We start from the raw sequence: 23,754 nt of genomic DNA, 5'->3' as shown, positions 1-23,754 counted from the left end.
TAGCAATCGCAAAGCTAATTTCTTCCTCACTATTCTCTATGGTGGAGCTTGTTGAGACGGCGAACGACGATGTTTAAGTCTCTGACGTGTGGCATTTTAAAAAATGTACTACTCAGTAAAACAATTTTGGTGATATCCCTAAACGTTTAATTAGTGAGTTACTAACCCATACATTGTAGTAAATGGGAAATTTACAGCTCAAATATGCATGTTACTTTTTTTTCTCCTAAACAAACGTATATTTGCGTGTGTAACTTTTCATGAGATTATACAGGAGAATAAATGCTGTTAGGTGTTTTAGGAACGATGTAAACAAGAAAGTCCAGCGGAAGGCAACACCTCTCTCTTGACCACAACGCAAGGTATGGTTGTCGGGCTCACGGTGTCACGCTATCTCCTAACCCAGCGGGACCAGAGAATCCTGGTTCGCTTCCCTGCGGGCCAAGTAAGGAACAATCCGCAACAGGGGAACGTGGCGGGTTTTCTCCGGGCGCTCCCGACCCGTCCGCCTCTGGGCACACCGGTGCGTCAGGGCGCGGCGCCCCGACGCCGCGACTGTGAACCACGGACGCGACGCGCAGCAGACGCAAGAATACGACGGTAGTTCATGAACACGCCAGTCGCCAGACACCACCAACAGTACAATTTGAAACTGTTCAACTGTAGGAAAATAATTTTTTTTTTCCCTCCCAAAAAGTGTGCAAATTCCCAGGGACTTGACTAGACTAGTTTACACCGGGGGCAATAAACTCATATTGGCGTCCCCCTTCTCTCTTTTCAAACCAAAACCTTTCCGACAACACCTCATATCTCCACCACATATTTATTTCGCTATTCCGAATATTTTTTTCATTTAACTTAGTTGGTAAATAAATATAAATTTATTTACAGCCTTTTTATTTTTAATACATAGCAAGTTGGATAGTAGGAGAAAAATAACTCCTTTGAAAAATATTTGACGATATTCATGTATGTATATTTCAATAAAAAAAATATTCAGATCATATGCCCTCCAATTTTTTTTTGAGTTCTAACACTACGATATTCTAGTAAATATCCATAGTAAGAATTAGTCTGCTAGTTTAGATTCAATTTATTTAACTGTATGATAGTTTAATATGTAAAACCATTACGCGCGTTATAAAAAGTAAGAATGAATCTTCTACACACTCTGCGTCTGCACGTTAGAAATATTTTGGAACATTTTACTTCGAACATTGCGCAATTTACAAAAGGGAAATACGAAATATGGCGTGGTTGAAACATTTTTTTTAGTCTTTGCCCTTCTCGCTCAGGTTTACAAACCCAGCGTTGTTCCTACTACGTTGCCAATTCCTCCGCGCAGTCCCGGCGTTGCCAGATTTCGCCCAGATGCTTCCGTTGTGTTCCGAGTCCTCTCACAGTGCGCCCAACGCCACCCCAACACGGTCACCGGACAACCATTTCCCGTCCCAGCCTAGAAAATGATATCCGAATCGGAATGAAAAGTTGGCAGTTAATTTCCCGTCTCTCTCGCCAGAGAAGGGAAACTAACCGAAAAAAAAAGAAAAAATGAAACAGCAGCTGGTTTTGCGTGCGGCTACCCGCACGATACAATTTCCCCCCTTCTCATGGTCGCGTCCGAGCTCCGATTGTGCGGCCTTCGACTTCCCTCAGGTGGCTTGCTGTCCGTCGATATATCGATATATTATATGCATTCCTTGTTTTCATACTGAATTTACATGTACCTATACAGGATCAGCTGCAGTACCCGGCGTTGCCCACGCTTAACACAGGGTGAATATATATTGTCCGCGAGTTAAAAGCAAATTGGATGGCGCTGTACAAAAGCGTGATCAACATAGAGAAAAAAAAATCACACATTACTGTTTGTATGTCTATGACCTATGATTTTCTGTTTACACATGGCGATCGGTCGAACGCCATCTAGCGGTGAATTACATAAAAAAATGCGTAGCATAAAAATAATCTCCATGAAAAAAAACCCTTCTATGTGCCAACTTTCATGGAGATCGGACAAACGGTGTCGGAGTTTACCGACGTTATACATACTAGCATACAATTATTTGTAGATTAGTCTAATTTTAACCAATAAACATAGGCTTCAGGCTCATCACGATACAAATTTGATAACAGTAAATTACATACGACTAATTTCCGAGGCTGGTATACGCCTTTGGATTTGAAGCCAAACATCTAGTTAATTTCAAGAAATAAAGTATTTTAAAACTGAACGGTAATAGTCTGCAAGATATTTAATTTAACAAACTTCTTCTTCTGCAACTTCTGACTGCAAAACTGTCGCTGTCGTAAAATGATTTAATGAAAACAATTTCGGGGTAACACTTTTGTATATCATAAGTTACTCTGTTACAATTCCTCCCCCCCTCGACCAGGTAAATATTTTTGTAAAATAGTTTTACAACAGTGACAAGTTTAGCTAGGGTTTCAGTACTTTGTTAAATTAAATACAATCCAAATATTTGTTACATCATAAATTCTTTCTCCACTACTTGTAATAAACCGATTGTTCAACTCCAATTTCAGCGGCGCATACCATTCTTGAAAAGCATTTATTAGCAAAATTATTACATATATTTTAATTTCTTTTTGTAATAAACCTGCAGTCAAATTTTATCAGTTGAATTTTGACTCACGCTGTATTGCTGATTGCAAACTATCCCATGTAAACTTGATTGAGTGATTCTGAGTGCAGACTAAACTATAAACTCTGTATTAAAGACGCTGTTAACATCAGTTGTTTACTCCCGGTTGCAAGTTAGCTTGCACTTACCAGTCACTTCGTCCACAAGGAAGGTTTGTAGTTCTCAAGTTAAAGAATTTAGTGAGCATTTTGACTATAGCTGAATAGTATGTTACAGGATTCAATTAAGTAAAAGTGACAACGGCATTTTTTTCCAAACAGACGTTACCCTATAAAGAGGATAATTTTAATGATAGTTTAAGGGAAATATTTTATTTTATTAGTAAATCTGATTAAATGTTTGTATTTGAAACATATTTTTTTCGCTAACATTTTATTAACAAAAAATTTACAAGTATGATATTTCGTGCGAAACACTTGATATTTTGTAGGATTATATGTTTAATATATTGAAAGTTCTTTTGAATTATACATCTTTAGGCGTTTTCTAAAAAAATGATAACGATAAATTAAGTTAAGTACAGTGCGATGCACGATAAGGTCATCATAGAGCATAGCAAATCACTCCTGAAACGTTCAACAACAGATCGTGGCTATTGACCTTATCTTCGATATAAGGTCACCTATAAAAGTTTGTGAATGTATCCCCTGGACACTCGTTGAAAGACACAGCGCTCTTTCACTGTTAAGTTACAAATTTTTAACTTAAATATACGAACAACAAAACAAATATCCAGGGATAATAGAAAATTATACAATATCATCGTAAATTTAAAGTAACTTAGTTTTATATGCTTTCAAATTGAACTCAATAAAATCATCATTTAGTATTAACTATACTAACTAAAATCTTAATAAACTGAAGTAGCTTGACTTCTGGGTTGTAGCCGTGTCCTTGGCGAATAATTCACCGACGTTTCAGTTGAGATTTCCTAGGTAACGGTTCCCTGATGACGGCGACTGCAATGTCAACCGAAACGTCGGTGAATTATTCGCCAAGGACACGGCTACAACCCAGAAGCCAAGCTACTTCAGACAATGGCAGTGAAAGCCTGCGAACATTATCTTAATGAACTGTTTTAAGTCTCCAGATAAAAATACTTATCTACCTTACCCGTGCGTGTTTACAACGAAACACAGAACCAGGAAGATGAGGTGATCCGGAAAAAAATATTGTAAAAATAGGGACGACTTGGGGAAACACGTAAGGGATTCGCGAGACGAGTGTTGTCAGCGAACCTGGCGGCGTGAAGCGTAACTACGTTTTTGTACAACGCGATTTAAATGCATGAGAATTCTTGTGATTAAAGTAGTGGCTTCTTGCGGCGTGGAGTGGATAAAATTTGGTTGTCTGTAAAGTCGGTTTACGGACGATAGTTTAACGTGACAACGTCATAACAAAACATTGATGAAATGATTGCATACTTAATGAATAAAATTGAATCATTTTTATTTTAATAATAAAAGAATAAATACTTGAAATTAAACTAAAAATCAGATTTTTAAAATGCAAGAATAATTAACCTTTATTGCCAAAATTGTTTTTGTAATAAGCAATGGAAACCACATTAACTTTTCACTTCACTTTATAAACAGTCGAGTGGAAGAGAAATAGATGCGGCGCAAGCGTACAATGAGCGTAACGGGACACAGCGTAACGAAACAATGTGCGCAACGGGACACTTTTTTGTGCGTGCAGCCGTCGTTAATCGATTTATTTATTAGACGTTGTCACGTCAAAAATTGCTGGAAATATTCTCGGGCTCTTCGCCAATGCTGATGGGCCAGAGTTTCCCATGTTGTCGTATTACGGTAGTTAATCCGGCGTGGTTTGTGTGTGCGGAGATGAAGTTTCCCTGTGATCGTTGGCTGTAGCGGGAGTGCTGTTGGAGAAGCTACTGAGAACGCCGAGGTCTGGCGTGACGGGTCCAGACTGCGTGTCTGCCGCTCTGAGGCGAGAACCGGCCGGCGGCAAGGGGGCCCTGTGAGGGGTTCCCCCGCTCGCTGACCGGGCACACACACAACACACACAGAGACACACACAACACACACACAACACACAAAACACACACAACACACACAGAGACACACACACAACACATACAGACACACACAACACACACACCAAACACAGACACACACAACACACACACAACACACACACCGACACAAAGACACACACAACACACACAGACACACACAACACACACATACACACACACAACACACACAAACACACACAGACACACACAACACACACAACACAAACAGACACACAGACAGCACACATAAAACACACACAACACACACACCGACACACAGACACACACAACACACACAACACAAACAGACACACAGACAGCAAACATAAAACACACACAACACACACACCGACACACAGACACACACAACACACACAGACACATACAACACACACATACACACACACAGACACACACAGACACACAGCCACACACAACACACACAGACACACAGCCACACACAACACACACCCAGCCAAACAGACAACACACACAGCACACACCCAGCCACACAGACACATACAACACACACAACGCTAAATAATTTTCTCTAATTCCCTAATCATGTGTGTTGGACCAGTTTGCTTGCGGTTCCAAAATCGAACGGCTGTTTTGTCACTAAGACGGTTGAAAATGAGTGTCATGACCGACGCAGTTGCGAGCAAGTTATTGAGATTCTAAAATCTCTTACCCGATTGTATACCCAAGTTTCAAAGTAGATTTTGTTATGTAAAATACGCACAGCGTCAAAATACCACCTCACGATTAATAATTTCAACACACATAAATTGTTTAAATTAGCAGACCATGAAAACGACATTAATGGGGACACGGATCACGTTAACACTATAGAAAAGATTATCTACATGCCACGCATGCGCACACGGACTAGTACGGATCAGCTGTGTAACTCCCGTCTATCCCGCTTACGCTACTCCGTGTGACCAATAGACGCCGAGTACTTGTGCACGGTGGTAGGTAGCCACGTTACAAATTGTTTCAAGCTCAAGAATATTAGTGTGCTTCCAGTGTTATAGTATTATTTTGAGGATATTTTTCATCGTACATGTAAATTCCAATCGTCTCGTCTCTCACATATTCTTAGATTAATTTTATGTTTCGTAACGACGATATTCAGATATTTTATAATTTCACTGGGTACACCTATACTTGGCCTCTAAACACTTTTTATATTCTACTATGGAGTAGTAAAATAAGTTTTAATTAAAAAAAAAAACGCATTGAGAATTGGTTATAATTGACTGGGCCACCGAATTTACAAACAATATTAATGGTTTTCCGTCTGATACGTTCCCGTGCAACGTGGAATCAGCAGACGTCTAACATGAGGTATCAGTGATCAGTGCCTGTGTTTTGCGTTTTCGCGTTGTTGTGGACGTAAGTCAGCGTCGGAGCCATGCATTACGACACAAAGCGTCATTACTAGGGACTGGAAAAATTCGCGGTTTCAATGACCACTAGGATAGACTCCACGATTCTCTATGTACTCGGGAAACTATCACCTGGTCATTGGCTACCGACTCGGGACACCTGTTTACTGTTATTCTTATGATTCGATAATTCTTTTGTTGAGTGTTTGCCATTGGCTCAGAGTCCTTCAGGTAAATATGCGGTCCAATCACTGACGCAGCATTAAGCTAAACGAGTTTGGATTCCAGCCTGTCTCGAAAGGAATCCGCGAGTTTTTCCGGTCTCTAGTCTTTACTCTACGGAGCAGAACTACTTCACTTCCTCAGCTCGGCTCTGAGCGGCCTCCCTTGTCTGTGCGGTCCCAGGAGTGTCACGTGTCGACACCAGTTGCTTGTCGTCACTGGCCGTCACGGCTCTTGTCAACACTCTTCCGGCTGTTCAGGTGCTCAGTACCTGTACATTCTCCGGCGCCAACAGCGTGAATGCCATTCGCAAGACATTAGCAAACAAGGAACACTTAAAAACCTAAAAATAATAACTTGTGTTGGGGATCCTTGGGGCCCGGAGAGTACAGCTCATGCTGGAATCACAACCGTGCGATAGACGCGACGCGAATCTCGCGATGCGACGGCAATATACCACATCATTGTGAAAATGTCACTTAACCGCGCGACAAACAGCAGCAAACAACAAGATAGGAATTGAAACAAAAATCTGTTTTAATTTTTTTTTCCCTGGTTTATTTTCCTGAATACCAAACAATTGTGACGGCCTAGATGTACTGTATTATTTTACCTAAAACATGAGATAAAAAAACTATAATTTCAAATAAAAAGTCACCACTGACTTTACCATTTAACAACGCCCTTACACTTGTTATAATATGCCCCACATGTAGGCTGTACGAAAAAAAATGGAAGTCTCACTTTGAAACGTAATCTTTTTCTAAATTTACAGATTTTAAATCGTCCGTGTCATTATCTGCACAGTCTTCACACGACCAACATGACCACATATTTGGAACCTTAAACCCTTAATTTTTCTTATATATTCCTCTGAAGTTTGGATAGTGTTTTCTTCGTTCTCAGAAGTTCTCGGAAGAATCGTCACTGAATTACAGTCTGCTTTGGATAGATGCCTTCTTAGATATGCGTTGGACTTCTTTTGATGCGTATGCGCACGAACTTTCAACCTGTTAAATATCCGTTGTGTGATGTGTGCGCATTTCATTGAAACTCCGTTGTATACATAAATTTCACCCTCAATGCACCCAAAGAAGTATTACTTAAAAAAATAAAAACATAATTGGATAATGAGATTACAATTTAATATATTTTACCTATATGTGAAAACCAATAAAATAGAGTTATAGTGAGTGACCAGGCAATTCGCAATGAAAATATTTTGATGCTTGTTCCCAGTTGCCTGGTAACTATTTCCTTAGGTGGGCAATTATATTTTAAATATAATATTAATATAATTAATAAATATAATTTTAAATATAATATTAAATATTTAATAATTTTATTAATGTAAATTTTTATTTCTCTTAATTTTATAGTTTGGTATTTTCTGCAATTATTAAATAATTTTCGGTTATTTTTCCTGTAATTTGCACTTGCGTGGAACTTAAGCCGCTTTTAGGATTTTGTACATGATTGATTAAATAATTAGCATTAGTCTAAAATAACTTTTATGCATTGATCAATGTTAGAAGCTAGGACAGAAATACATCGATTCTATCAGTAAATTAATGAGTAATTTTTTGAATAATTTTAGATTCTTTTTTTTCCAAATTTCTAGGCCAAATATTATGGATTTCCAAGACGGTAGCCAATATGTCCTCATATGCTTACTAGAAGTGGTAGTTCAGGAATTAAAGGTTATTTTAGGACTTTCCACCATATTTATTGAAATTTATATCTTCTACATAAAATACTTTTTTGCATCGAAAAAGTATCAAACAAAGGACAGGAATCGATCGAATCAATCAGTATATTAATAAGTGATTTTTTTTATGAGTTTTGGAATTTTCCTCGAATTTATAGCTAAATAACTACGAATTTTTCGAAATGGCATCCAAATTTCAAGATGGCGGTTGTTGCAGTAATAATAAATTATTACTGCACTCTAGTGGGTAAAAATTAAACTAACATGGTGACAGTGCACTCAGGTAGACAAACACAAGATGGCGGTTGTCGCAGTAATAATAAATTATTTCTGCACTAAAGTGGGTAAAAATTAAACTAACATGTTGGCAGTACACTAAGGCAGAGAAAAACAAGATGGCAGCCACTAGCAGACGAAAAACAGATGGTGGACATGACATCATAATAGCTGGTGAAATATATATACCTCGTCATTAGTGGTGGGAAGTCAGTCTACCGGCGGCTTCCGTGGAGGAAAGATCGGTCGCCATTTTTTTATTGTTGCCCTCACCGGATTTGAACTGAGGACTCCGAGCTACATGACGTAAGTGCAATTTTTTTAAATAATATGTTTTTAATGTGATTTATTCGGTTTGTATAAATAAAAAAAAAAATCCTGTATTCATAGCATACAAATTATGAATTTTCAAGATGGCGACCATAACGGAAATTGCAATATTAGGGAGTTGGGCATTCGATTCCAAGATGACAGAAAGTTCTAGAAAACCAAATGTCGTAATTCAAAATGGCGGAAAGTTCTAGAAAAAAATCCAAGATGGCGGATACAATATGGCCGTCTGGGTCAAGGTCAAAGGTCAAGATCAAAGTCATCCAATATGGCTGCCGTGACATCAGAGATCGGTCGGCACCTCGCACCTCGGCCAGAAGCCAGGGCTCGGAGTAACTACTATATACTACTCACTTAGTCATGCGAAAAACATGCCCTCATCAAAAAAAAAAATTTGGTTGTCTGTAAAGTCGGTTTACGGACGATAGTTTAACGTGACAACGACATAATAAAACATTGATGAAATGATTGCATACTTTTATGAATAAAATTGAATCATTTTTATTGAATAATCACTATTTTGTATGGATACAAAGTAGGAGTGAAATGAAATCAACAATTTAATTGATAAATTTACTTTTATTTGTACTCATTAATTCAAATATGTTTATTACTTTAACGAAGAGATTATTTTAACTATAAATTTTATACATGTTTGTTATTTAACTTCTTCCAATCTGTGTTATTCTGTTAAGGATAGGACGGTGATAGGAAAAGTAGGAAACGAATTGGAGGGTTTGAAGTTTAATGTGCCTCGAAAAAGTCAAATCGATGGTTGTTCCAATCGAGTGGAAGAGAGATAGATGCGGCGCAAGCGTACAATGAGCGCAACGGGACACAGCGTAACGGGACAAGGTGCGTAACGGGACACTTTTTCGTGCGTGCAGCCGGCGTCATCGATTTTTTATACATTGTCACGTTAAAAAAAATTAGCAAGGATTTTATTTATGTAACAAACCAAACTTGACGCATCCTTTTACTGAAACTGGAATTATTCGGGTCGAGTGAATAGTAGTTTTCCCCCACCGTAAACATGGTCGGAGGTGGCGCGACGTAGCGAGTTTCCCCCGCTAACTGCCAGGACCAACAGCTGGCGGGGGAACAACAGCCCTGAGTAAGTGTACACACGGTCGCTCAGTTGCATCCCAATGCAGCGGCGGCCTCGCGCGCTCTAAGCTTCTCCCGCCGCTAACGAGGGCCGTCAATGAACCGCCCTTGCCCGCCAAGGAGAATCGCTGCCGAGGCCTTCAGGACTGGGCCTCGCCACCTTGCCATTTGTAATAGTACTTATTTCGAAACAGCTTGCAGTGAAGTTCCCGTGCCTTTTTTTTTTTTTTGACGTGACAACGTCTAATAAATCGATGAACGCCACCTGCACGCACGTAAAAAGTGTCCCGTTACGAACATTGTCCCGTTACGCTGTGTCCCGTTACGCTCATTGTGCACTCGCGCCGCATCTACTATCTCTCTTCCACTCGATTGGCCTATGCGTCCGAGGAGAAGAAAGACGGCGGCAGCACACAACTACATCTACACGTTAACTGTTTCGTCGACTGGTTATAAAGTGAAGTGAATAGTTAATGTTGTTTTTCATTGCTTATTACAACAACAATTTCGGCAATACAGGTTAATTATTCTTGCATTTTAAAAATCTGATTACTAGTATAATTTCAAGTCATTTATTCTTTTATTATTAAAATAAAAATGATTCAATTTTATTCATAAAAGTATTCAATTATTTCATCCATGTTTTGTTATGACGTTCTCACGTTAAACTATCATCCGTAAACCGACTTTACAGACAACTATTTCTTGAAAAGTCTTAAGGCCTTAGCTTTGGCTACTTTTTTTTTCCCCCGACTACGGCGAAGCCAAAAGAAAGGGTTATTATTTTAGCAGTCTATGTATGTATGTATGTATGTATGTATGTATGTATGTATGTATGTATGTTTGTATTTCCATAATGTTCCTCCGTATCGCCTAAACTATTCATCCGATTTTGATGAATAAGGTGTCAATAGATTCGTTATTGTGACCCGGGTAACTTACGCTACATTTTAACCGACTTCAACAATATGAGGAGTCTATTTTACATTGTAAATCCCAATTCAAAAATATTTCATTACTTTTTTTTATGTTTGAAAACGGATTTTTGCAAAGGGCAAAGTTAACGTTGCATTAAAAAGGGTAAGACCATTGGAGGGTTTATTTATTAGCAATCTGGACCCGCCGAAACCTTTATGCAACCCTCATGATTCAGCGCCTTTGATGGAGTTGAAAAGGCTGAGAAGTATTGACTCTGCTCGATAATAAGTAAATACCCTGTTATATTCTTGTATCTATTTTTGTAATGTATATTCATCTGAGCGTTGTCAACTACAATTTTTCTTTTCATCAAAACTGTAACCCGACTACGGGAAAAACACCAAAAGGTAAGAAACAAGTTAGGTCTTGATTACTATTATAGACTTATTAAGTAAGATCAATATTTTATGATTAAAATCTTCAATTAGTTCGATATAATTACATTATATCATTACTGTATATCAAACTAAAATGCTTGTTTTTTGTAGTTGACAACGCACGACTTCGGCATTTGAATTGAATTATAATGTTATTAATGTGGAAGTGACAGAGGATTTCAGTACAACTAAATAAATAGGAATATGTAACATATCAAATGCCTTGTTTTACTCAATAAGACGATGATATCAAACAACACCTACCTTGTTTCTTACCTTTTAGTGTTTTTTTCCGTAGTCGAGTTACAGTTTTTTAATTTTTTTTATTGAAGTCAACGCTGGTGACTGGTGTGGTTGTCATGATAGTTGTATTCGCTTACGGCGCTTGCAGACTGGAGCCTGTTAGCAAATACGTGGTCGCAACAAGGTATAGAAAATCTGGGAGATATAATTTTTCGGGATAAATAGTTCAAAATAATAATTATGACCAAAAGATATTTAAAAAAAAATATATAAAATGGTGGAGCCTAATTTTCCTTAAGGAGCGTTTACGCGGATAGAGTAAACGGGATAGAACTATATTCCCTAGTTGCTAACCCGTTTACTCTACCCGTTTACTCTACCAGTGTAAACGATCCTTCAAGATGGCCGCCTGGCCGGACGTCCAACGGCGAGTAGAGATCCGAGTCTTCACGCGCCATTTGGAAATCGTTCAATATTTACGAGGTGTGATCATAACATACGGAGAATAATTTCATTGCGATCAAAGTGATAAGCTTACATACAATTTGTACCTACTAATATTCTTCAAAATACTCTCGTTGGCTTGCGATGCGCACTATACCAGTGTTGACTCCATGGTTGGAAGCATTCTGCAAGGTTTTTCGGAAGAGCCTTTAGCTGCTCCGTCATGGTACTCTCAATGTCGGGAATATGTCGAAACGTACTTCCTTTAAGCACGACCCATTTTTCTGGTCTCTGTTTCGCAACTATAACTTAATGTTAACGCGTTCTTCAAAAATCCATGGCTAGAGACTATTGTGAACATATCATCAAAGCAGTGCTAAGGTAATATGTGTGTGCAGTCTAACTGGTGACCAAAAGAATCCACGAAATTTCGGGGTTTCTAATGAGGTCATTTTTATCGTCTTAATGACGATTTATTCTCAACCTATCAAACAAACTTCTGGAATTAACATCTATACAACTACGATTTGTTTTTATAACCGGTTTCTAATGAGGGTGACTTTTAGTTTAGAACAGGCTTCCACTCCACATGGTCAGCCTACGGCATTACTTAATTACTTAGTCTGCTAGTGCTACGATGTTGGCGCTGTCTTCCTTAGGCGGGTGATTCGCGGTACTTCATGGTAGCCCCTGAACGGGGAGGGTTAAGGTCCCCGCCTACCTGGGCACACAGACGACGTGCAAAGCTTCAGAGAAAACCACGTGATTTGAAAGATCCTTAAATATACCAGAAGGGTGTCTGTTAAAAAAAAAAAAAAAGTATTCGAAGATTCATCGAGCGCGGATGAGTTTACGGATTTACATTTTCAAACTGTTTTTTTTTCTTTTCAAGAACAGTGCTAATGGCTGGAAAACGTGTTTTCAGAATGATTTTCAGGGCATGAAACGCCTGGTACAGATTGTTGGAAGCACTTCAGGGACTCGCGTTTTCACCTCCATCTTCATTTCTCCGCCATTGAATGTTGTGGTTAACCGCTCGGATCTGACTCACATCACGCTCAGATCACGACGAGGGCGATTTGCAGGACTGCAAAAGCGAGCGTCGCGTTTACTGACGAAAATAATTTACCCCCCCCTGCCCCCCTGCCCCTACCGCCCGAACCGAGCATGGCGGCAGTCTCCGCGGCGTGGAGCGACGGGCGCACGTGAGGCGCCGCGCCCTATCCTCGAGCGCTCATTCATGAAACTAAACACGCGGCGAGGGAATCCTCTAATGGCCGCCGCCAGTGCCAATATTTGCGGCCCCGCCGCTGCGAGGGGGCAACATCTCTCGCCCGCCCCAAGGTCGCTGCGAGGACGAGTCCTCTCCCCCCCTCTCACTCTTCTCGTTCCGTTCCGTTCCGTGTGGCGGGAAGTGCGCCAATGAGAAAACGTTTAGGGGGAGGGGGATTCCAAACAAACACTTGGCGAGAAAAAGAAACATATCAACACACAAAATCTAAAAAAAATGTTTATCAGTTGACATTAATTGGCTCCTAGTGTGCCATATTTAGCTTGATATTTTTAGTGTTATATTTGCATTAAAATACAATTTTGATACACTTATTTTCAAAATTTTCCTGGGTTACGATACCCGGACCATCTTGTTGGACACCATCAAATTCAATGTTCTAAGGAAGGGGAGGGCACGATTGTGGGGTTAGGGGTGGGGGGAGGCAGGATGCGCCATCATCATCTCGGGAACGGAACCCCTGTGTAAATGTATGTTTTTTAAAAATATTTTTTATTAAAATTAAAATAATTGATTTTTTTTATAAATTTTAAAATTTTTTTCATTAAAATCGGATAGTAAATAAAAATTTTTCAAGAGGGCGGCCGTAACGGAAATTGCAGCGGTGACGTCATATGCCATGATGACATAATCCATGATGACGTCAGAGGCTTATCGGAGGCTGTAAACATGGATGCTTAAGCCTCTATATGGACATTGTGTTCTTTCTAAGGCAAAATGACTTTTGAGGTTTTTCGAAATCCTAATTTATGAATTTTTGAGGAAGAAAACGAGAAAGTTTTCCTCGAAACGGGAATTTATGAGTCATTTCGAGTCATTTTTGACGAATTTTGAGGTATTTTTGAGTCCAAGATGGCCGCCGTGACGTCACAATCCAATATGGCGGTCGGCTCCACTGGCTCCACTCCTTAAGCCCTGGCGCCGGACCGGCTATCCTATACTACTTATGTCGACTATTGAAACCGAAATTTTAATCTATATAAAGCAACGGCTCCTCTAAAAGCAAAAAAAGACTTAAAAATTTAAAAATAATTACCGGCTATTGACCTGATTTACAAAGATGAATTTTATTTAAATACTGCCCATCTTGTTAAAATTTCATAAATAGTTAATACTATAAATATTTCCTCTTTGGCTTTGTGAATCCACCACAGATTGTAGCACCGTTCCTCGACCTCCATTGCATTCACGAAATTAACTCCCATCAAATGTCATTTACTGAGAGCTAAGATTTAACACATCAATAATTAATAAATAGTTGTAAAGAGCGGATAATTCTGCGCAATACTGAATATTCGTGACAAACATCTACCGTGCCTACGATGACGTGACACAGCCGTTGACTAATCATTATAGAGTCGTGCCAAAAAATAAAACGGCGCTGAAAGATTTTTTTTTTCTCCATTTAATAAATCAAAGTGTTGACATCTGGGTCCTGAAAAAGAGAGATCTTCGGGCATAAAGTATTTACCTATAAACTGGCGTTTGTAAGAGGTGTGAGCTTGCATACGCAAATCTCTTTATCAGATGACTGCACATAAGATTCGTGTGCGGAAACCAGTATTTTTTTATGGTACTTGACGTCACAGGGTTGAACACAGAGGCTTAAAGGCGACGTGACCTTCAAGACTACAGTGGCCTTCTATTCGGCGCTCATAGTCACGGGTCATGCCCGGGTGTTGTTGGTATCGAACCTACTATATTCGCCTCATGAGTGTTACCCATCATGACCACCGAGGACCCTACTCTGTAATTTCTTTTTGTATTTTTACAAGGAATACATTTGGAAACTCAGTTGCCCAACGACATCACTTGTAAGACTGCAAGGCAGAGATTTGTAAAATTGCAAAATGGCACGAAGCTCTGCCTTGCAGTTTCACAAGTGATATAGTTGAAAACTGACTTTTACCAACGATTTTCCTTGTAAATAATTACAATTTATTTTTGCAGTGATATGAAAATAAGCATAATGTGTTTTAGAACTTTATGATCTACAGGCAGTGTTGAATTTCCGAAGTGAATTAGAATCTAAGAAATATTTACTTACATAACCTCCATTCTTCACATATACGCTGTTCATAATTTTTTTATATTCTCTACAAGACGACAATTATTTTCCTTTCCCTAGAATATGTTAACAAGTTTGCTTTTTTTTGGCTTTAGTTTAATTTTATAATATTTTTTTAGTGTCATTCATTGTTTTTAACCGACTTCAAAAAAAAGAGGAGGTTATCAATTCGACTGTATGTTTTTTTTTATGTTTGTTACCTCAGTACGTTCGACTGGGTGAACCGATTTTGATGATTCTTTTTTCATTTGAAAGCTGGTGCTTCCCGTGTGGTCCCATTTAAATTTGATACAGTTCTGACAATGGCATCCATGAGAAAACCATATAAGTCTTAAATTTTCATTAAATGTGTGCGCATCAAAAGGACGAATAACTCAATATCACGCCAACCGATTTCGATAATTTTTTTTATTGGAAAAGACGTACTTCAAAGGTATTTTAATGAGAGTTTGGTTAGGTTCTGATCATGGGATCCATGACAAAGTAACGGAACTCTTCAATTCTTAGGAGCCTGCCATGGCGCTAATTAGCAATAGCAACATTTTTTTTTAAAGTTTGTTATTTTAATTTCATTTAATTTGGTTAAACGTGACTTCAAGAGGTAGTTTAAAAAACATTTAATACCTGTATTTATATTTACGAACTTAAATTAAAAAGTATAAAATAAATAATACTTCAGAGTCCCTAAAAATGAAAAAAATAAACAAACATTTTAACAAAAAAAAACCGACTTCAAAATAAACAATTCCAACACAAAATAATATGCACTAAAAAGTAAAAAAAATAATTGTGTATTCTTCTACAACTTAATAATCAAATTACTTTTTCTACTCATCAATATGTATGTACGATCTATGTGTTTACCACGCAAGAAGGTAGGTAGGTACCAACCCACTTCAAATATAACTCAACACATACCTATGAATAACAAACAATGATCAAAATGTTTTATAGAGTTCTCCTAAGTAAAATGAAATGAAAAATATTAGACTACTTAAAAGTCAATCAAATTATTACGATAATATAATGTAGTTACAATTATTGTTATTTTTGGAGTCGGTGTCAGCCAAGGAAACAAATAAACTAGCATACTTGGCTGACACCGACTCCAAAAATAACAATAATTGTAACTACATTATATTATCGTAATAATTTGATTGACTTTTAAGTAGTCTAATATTTTTCATTTCATTTTACTTAGGAGAACTCTATAAAACATTTTGATCATTGTTTGTTATTCATAGGTATGTGTTGAGTTATATTTGAAGTGGGTTGGTACCTACCTACCTTCTTGCGTGGTAAACACATAGATCGTACATACATATTGATGAGTAGAAAAAGTAATTTGATTATTAAGTTGTAGAAGAATACACAATTATTTTTTTACTTTTTAGTGCATATTATTTTGTGTTGGAATTGTTTATTTTGAAGTCGGTTTTTTTTTTTTGTTAAAATGTTTGTTTATTGCATCACAACTGTTGGCCAGAATCATGATCGACCGCAAGTTTTTGTCGTTTATTGTATTTTGTTGTTTTCTAGTCACTGGCGATTATATTCTGACCCAAGATTTTCAACTTTAACGTGGCTACAACCAGCTAGCTAAGTAAACTCAGTCAATTACTGTGAAAGCCTTCGAACGTTACTAGGAGCGGTAGTTATAGACTGTATTATGTGAGTGGCACCCATTTATCAAGTGTCACTTGTAAAGCATCACAACATAATAATTGCTTATAAACAATTAAAACTATATGAAGTTGTTTACAAACATTTTCGACATAACAACAGCGGCCAATTATTATTTTTTTGTTTACCCTAATTGCCAGTGAGAGCGTATTTATTTTGTTTTATGTGCTGTGGCGTATGAATAAGTATATCAGTAAGCTCACAAACGTTGGTAATATGTTTACAGTTCCACGTTAATGACGAATCAATACAAATCATGAGCCATAAAGACAAAACAAATTTTGATGTTCGTCGCAAGTGTTTCAAGTTTGGCTTCCAAAAGCTAATAATAATTATAATTAGAGCCACGATTATATACGGGACCGTTTTTGCTGCAGGCTGGACGCAACTGTTAGATACGGGCTCAAGTCGCATTCGTGTGCACATTGCCCGATACATACCTAGTTCAGAGACTTATCGTTCATTGGACTGAACAGCTCGTGGTAAGTTACTCGATGTTTCCAAGTTCATTGTTGGCTCAGCTTATCTTAGGGCGCGTAAAGAAAAATATGGTTTAGTCATCGAAGTGAAGAAGCTGTAGGTATACGTTTTACAAGTCTTCTTTGCTGCCAAATAAATCCGTGAAATTTTTGTTCCTATGTCAATATGTAAGGACCTAAATTTTTCGCGAAGTAAACTGAACGCTCGTTAGACTGCGATAAGGTATACCCGCGCCAGCAAGTTTCTTCCTTGTGATTGGTTAACATCTGCCAGAATCATAATTGCCTTATTTGACTAGGCCATTAAGGACGCGTTTGCTTCCGCATTGAATTTCTGTGATACGTGTAGGTACATACAGTAGACACGTACCTGAAAGAAACTCAACCATGCACGAAACACAGACGATGCTACAGTAATTAAAATCAGCTTGTATGGAAATATTTTCGCGACAAATACATGCCCCTATCAATTTGTAAGGCGATGTATTATCCGCGAAAAAATTTTGAGACCAGCTGTGAGTTGAATCTCTGTAGCAGCGTATGTCTTTCGTAACTGGTTGAGTTTCTCTCAGAAGCATGCCTACTGTCAGGACGCCAATCACAGATTTCCGGTGCGGAAGAAAACGCGTCCTGAATGATCCGGCCAAATAGGGCAATAGCTTCTTTTGCAGACGGCCGCCAATTACAAGGAAACACTCACTACCGCGTGCATTGCTTATTGCAGTCTAATGATCGATTATAGCTTGTATCGCAAAAAAAAAAAAAATATATATATATATACCCGCACCTATCAATAAGCAAGCTAACTCGCTGCTCCGTTGCTAGCCTGGCAACTGTCGCTTTTTGTTTTTGGCTGTTCATCACCTGACCTCGAGTCTTAAGATCATTCTGATGGAGTGCCTTTCAGCCGTCAGTTCTCAACCTTGCTTCAGTTCGGCTTTGCCGCCAAGGACGGCTTTCACTAACTGACGTAGCTTGAGGCATCATCTGGTGTGGATCCCTCTTCATCCCGTTGGCTGTACAACTTTCAACGAAATGTTCTTCCGTACAAACTGAGCACACTTTGGAACCTTCTTCCGAAGGTTATTACTGCCAAAAAAAAAATATGCCAAGTTAATTTTAACGAAGCCAGTGTTTACAACAGTTGCAACTGTCAGAATATTGCTTCAATTAGTTTATAAGTTTACCTTCTCATGAGCCTCCGTCGAATATATATATATATATATATATATTAAAAAATACTTTTTTGTTGTTGTTGTACCACGGAAACAAACTGCTTCTACCGGTATCTTCTGAAGCAGGAGGCTCATAAACAATACTCTAGATCCACTGACAGTACTAGACTTTGCGAGACCCTGGGTCATTTCATTTACTTCTTAGCGGCCACATCGAGGCATCTGGGAGCATGAAATAGTCCCATAAAAAAACACAAACTATTTAAAAAAACGTTTTTAAGCCAACCACTAACTAAAAACTAAAGTATCATTGATTGTTTTGAAAACTTATTAAGATGTTAAAAATACATCAAACAAATATGATAATTTAGAGTTAGTGAAATTCGGATAAATGACGTTATCGTTATACAATGAATAAATCCTGCAGTTGAATTACAAACATTTCACATGGCAGATGCGGCGGTAGTAAAAAGTCCGGCGCGGAGACCTGGAACCGACCCTGACTACCTCGTCCAGTCAGCATGCATCTTGATGTAAGTGACTTTTACTGAGGTGCAGTCTCCTATCGTCGCCCATCGTCCTTGCCTTCGCAATCCCGCGTCGCGCTCGACGCAGGTCAGTCTGCGCCCTGGCCGCGCTGACAGACGTACGAGGAAGCCAAGTCTATAAAGATGCGCCACGAAGTCCCGTCCGGACATGTTTTCCAGCCTCTTTTGGTGGCCGCCGAACCAGCGTGTTGGATATTACGAAATAAAAAAAATAATCGCGCACGGGTCATCGCGGCCCACTGACCGGTGAAACAAAGGGTCTTCTTCCTCCAGCCCACCAATCGGGTTGGAGAACTAGTCCTGTAATAGCTCACCCCCTCTCTCCCCGTCCACTGGCCAATCACGGCACTCCCCTGTTAACATTTGGGCGTGATCGTTTCCGAGATCGATAGCTCATTTACATTTTACGAACATTCTACAACAAGAATTTCATAAAAATGTCATAGTTTAATTCACCCTTGCAAATAACCTTTTTAATTAAAAACTTTTAAATAAAATGACTAGTCATTAAATAAATATTGCTATATATTTGTAAGCTTAAAAGTTTCGCGCTTTATCGTATCCCTGGCAGTAAAAAATATTTATCATTCAGCAAGCATTCTGTCCCAATAAGCTGTCCTCTTTATTAGTAACTAGTTGTGCCGGCGACTTTAGTGAATTTACAACTTCGCATTTTAATACTTATGGCAATCAGTTTTCGATGTACAACTATCATACCTTCCGAACTGTTTGAGATGTATCAATAAAGTAAAGCACATTAATCCTGGGGTTACTAACTACGGTTTTCTAGTTAAACAATTTCGTAAATAAAAATAAAAAAATATTTTTTTTTTCTTAAAAAATTTGATTTGAATCAGGTGTTTGATAGGCATACGATTAGATTTTATTTATTTATTTATTTGAGAAGTTTTTCCTACTTTCAAAACCTTGCCACTGAAGGACAAAGTAACGTCGCTGCTACAGAAACTTATAAAGCGTTACAACACTTGCAACATTCGTAACACACGCCTATGCCGTCGACTGGTGGTTGAAGCGCGGCGTCCGTAGCGGGTCAGCGACTCTTTTGTTTGCATAACAAATATTCATCCACATTGCAGTCAACCTCTCAGCTACTCCAGTTGAGGCACACATGCGAACAAGGTTAAGTTGTGAAATTAACACTAACCTAATTGAATTTGGCGGGAAAAATTGACTTCAGGGTACCGTCAAACTTGAGGATGCTATGGCTTATGGTCAAGTCTCGGTATCACACTCCATGATTAATTTTTTTTAAATTTATCGTTATGCAAGGTTTTTTTCTGAAATATTTAAAACAATAACTCCCTTGCATTTGTTTTTTGTGTATGAAAATTTTGTGCATACATCCGTAGTAACTTTCACTTGCGCGTCTTTTTACACAAATTATAATTACACGTGGTAAAAACCCGTGTTGAAAGTATTAAAACAGGAAAAAAAATTCAAGGGAGGTATTGAGTGAGGATTTCAGAAAGTGATTTTATCTGAAACATTTAACACAATAACTCCCTTGCATTTGTTTTCTGTGTATACAATTTTGTGCAAACATCCGAAGTAACTTTCAATTGCGCGTCTGTTTACACAAATTATATTACACGTGGTAAACACGTGTTGAAAGTATTAAAACAGGAAAACAAATTCAAGGGAGGTATTGAGTGAGGATTTCAGAAAGTGATTTTATCTGAAAGCTGAAGAGTACGAGCCATAAAGAAAACGCAAGGTACGTGCCACAACCGCGAGTTGCGTTAGTGAACGTTAGTGGCTCAAAAACTGGATGGCTAACTTGATCCACTGATCTGACAGCACTTTGCACCTCTGAGATTCAGTGCAGTATGTATTTGGTGTTTGATTACTTGTGCACTATAACATGTACTGGCTGTTCTCGTGGAAGTTTAGTTTTAGATGCATATTGTGTGGTGTGATTAAAGATAAAATGTGCCTTTAGAGTATTCCACAGAAAAAAATATAATCTTTTTTTTTAATCTGTAACCTCCTTTCTCAGAAAAAAACTACCGGAAGTATTGAAATTTTTGTGCGACAAATATTAGGAGTTTCCACAGCAATTTAACTCAACAAGTAGCAGATTCAACTTAACATGCCTTAATTGCATCTAAAGCTTTTATGACTTTTGGGATAAAATTTGGAAACATGGAATTGTTTACAAATATCTCAGCCATTTCTGTAAGAAAATCGTAAGCCAGAAGATACAACATATGTATGAATATTAAGAATATAGTCTGTGTCACGTGACTTGTATGAAAGCAGTATCAATGGTCCACGAATTCCTCTGCCTTTGTAGTTCTTCTGTATACAGTGTTCTTAAACAACTTTTTATGTTGTAATCGATGTTCGTAAACAAACATAATGATTAGAGACCCATAAAATTCGCGAATTCGTTTGGAGTCCAGGCTAGAATACAAAGCCTTATGTTTGCTCCACCTAAGTTTGCTTTTTTTTTTATTGGCTGGTTTCTTAATGAGAAGGTTTTTTGCACTATCTGATTCGCTTACGTTTCCCTTATTTGGGCATTGTTTACCCATGGTCGTGTAAAGGTGCGTCCAAATGACTGCCGTCCAATTATGAACGTAGTTAAAGAGCACGAAGGTTTGCATTCTAGCCTGTGACTAACTAAATCCGCGAAATTTCCGCAACGCGTCTTTGCAAGGTGATACGGTTGGTAAGTTTGCTGTCATCGGTACTGATTTCGAGAATGTGAAAATTTGAGATAGGTCACACGTGCCTCGTGGGCACGTGTCGAACGAGACTGCCACGTACCTCGAAGCGGCAGACGCTGACTTCCCCGGTGCGATCTTTCTTCAGGACGCCGTCGCACTGAGTCTGCTCGGCCGCCCGCGGGAGTATCTCTCAGAGGCGTAAAAGGAGCCGCGCCAATATTTGCCCGGCCTCGCAATTGGGTGGGCGGCTGTGTGGGGGGGGGGAAGGAGCGACCAATGGCAGGCCGCGTAGCATTGACCCAGTGACGGCGCGCCGCCCGCCGCTTCGGACGGGTTAATTTATTCCCTTGGCGTGCATAAGCACGCGTGTGTGTGTACGTGTATGTGTGGGGAGTACGCAACCTTACTTGCCCGGCGCATTAACTTCTAGAGGATGGACGTACGGTCCTTCACATCCCCTCCACCGACCCCTCCGACATCCGTCCTCCACGACAAAGCCAACTTCCTCGTCGGTCCTGCGAGGCGGAGCAAACAACCTCGCAGAGGCGAGAATGCAAGGCGCACAGCACACCTTGATGAAGAAGACCTGCTCTGTGATCTAAGACCAACGGCACACAGGAACAAAAAAAAAAATTTTTCTGTACTTTTACAAAATATTCATTCAAAAAACCAGTCGCCAAAGAAATAGCTGTATTACCACAAGAAATATATCGTAACTTTGAACAACACATGGCCATGGTTAATTTTTGCATGTACGAAATAAGTTTTTTCGAGAAAATAATGAGTATTTCTTACGAAAATTGGTGCATAATTTTATATTTTTTATTGATGTTTCATCCAAGCATAATTTTTTTTTCAAACTATGGAAAAGTTAATCGAACATTCAATAATTTGACTCTATTTTGTTTCATAATGTTTATAAATGTGCGCAGTTAATACTGGAGAGATATCCAGGGAACGGTTTACAAGTAACTTAAACTATGGGAGGTATGTACTGGAACAAAACAAATTATAATGCCTCGGTAAAATTCCGAACTCAGCATTATTGCAAAACATTATTTTGTAATTTTACAGTTGTTTGCATGTATATGTAGAAATTAAAAATAAAAATCTGTAATTTTACATAAATATTTCTGCTCCAGTTACAAAATAAATTTAGTGAAAAAACCGGAACGCACATGCACTGTCTTATTGTGATTGGTAGAGACCTGGAAAATTTGCATTATTTTTTTTGAACCAGGATGAGTCACACACATTTGTAGTCAGAGAAGTCCGCAACTGCCTAATGTTTCCTTCCGGTTGTGTTGATTATTGCTATTGGTCGCTTGTCTTTCAGGAGCTGTAAAAAGCACATATTGTTCTATGAGTATGCAGTTCAAGTGTGTATGATGGTATGCAAAACAGCCTGTCTCCAAAATATCAGGTGAATTTTCTTTTCAGGGGTGTTTGGTGTTTTAACAATAGACATGAACCTGAAAGAAACTCACCCAACCATGAATCACAGATGATGCTCCAGTTTTTTTTTTTACTCTCAGATAATCTCGGAAGTTTTCGCAAGAAAACGCGATTTCGTTGGGTAACAAAGCAGACTTCGAGCACATATACGTCAGCTCCACGTTGGTGATTGAAATATCGTGCCCTTAACGACCTTGAGTTATTTATAAACAAGGAGAAGAGTGGTTACTTAACCATGTGTGATTCTCCAAAGGATATAACCTTGTTACAGATAAATGAAAATCATATATATTTTGATTATATATATGTAAGTGAAGTCCAGCCTGGAGTGAACTCATATCCCAAAAAAAAAAAAAAAAAAATGGTTGTCTGTAAAGTCGGTTTACGGACGATAGTTTAACGTGACAACGTCATAACAAAACATTGATAAAATTATTGCATACTTTTATGAATAAAATTGAATAATTTTTATTGAATTATCACTATTTTGTATGGATACAAAGAAGGAGTGAAATGAAATCTACAATTTAATTGATAAATTTACTTTTATTTGCACTCATTAATTCAAATATGTTTATTACG

At 38.4% G+C, this 23,754-nt stretch overlaps 1 protein-coding gene across 1 annotated transcript in view; it reads right to left on the bottom strand.

Annotated features, from left to right (window-relative positions):
- LOC134533832 (venom allergen 5-like) overlaps positions 1-21,884 on the bottom strand; it is a 62,581-nt gene extending 40,697 nt beyond the window's left edge. Inside the window, exon 1 of the mRNA XM_063371522.1 lies at positions 21,818-21,884. The gene's annotated coding sequence lies outside the window, so the exon portion shown is untranslated. The remainder of the gene's footprint in view (positions 1-21,817) is intronic.
- Positions 21,885-23,754: the final 1,870 nt, after the last annotated feature.

This window comes from Bacillus rossius, chromosome 7 (genome assembly GCF_032445375.1).
Source record: "Bacillus rossius redtenbacheri isolate Brsri chromosome 7, Brsri_v3, whole genome shotgun sequence".
Lineage (NCBI taxonomy): Eukaryota > Metazoa > Arthropoda > Insecta > Phasmatodea > Bacillidae > Bacillus > Bacillus rossius.
The sequence above is the reverse complement of the archived record's forward strand: the minus strand, read 5'-3'. Positions and strand labels throughout refer to the sequence as shown.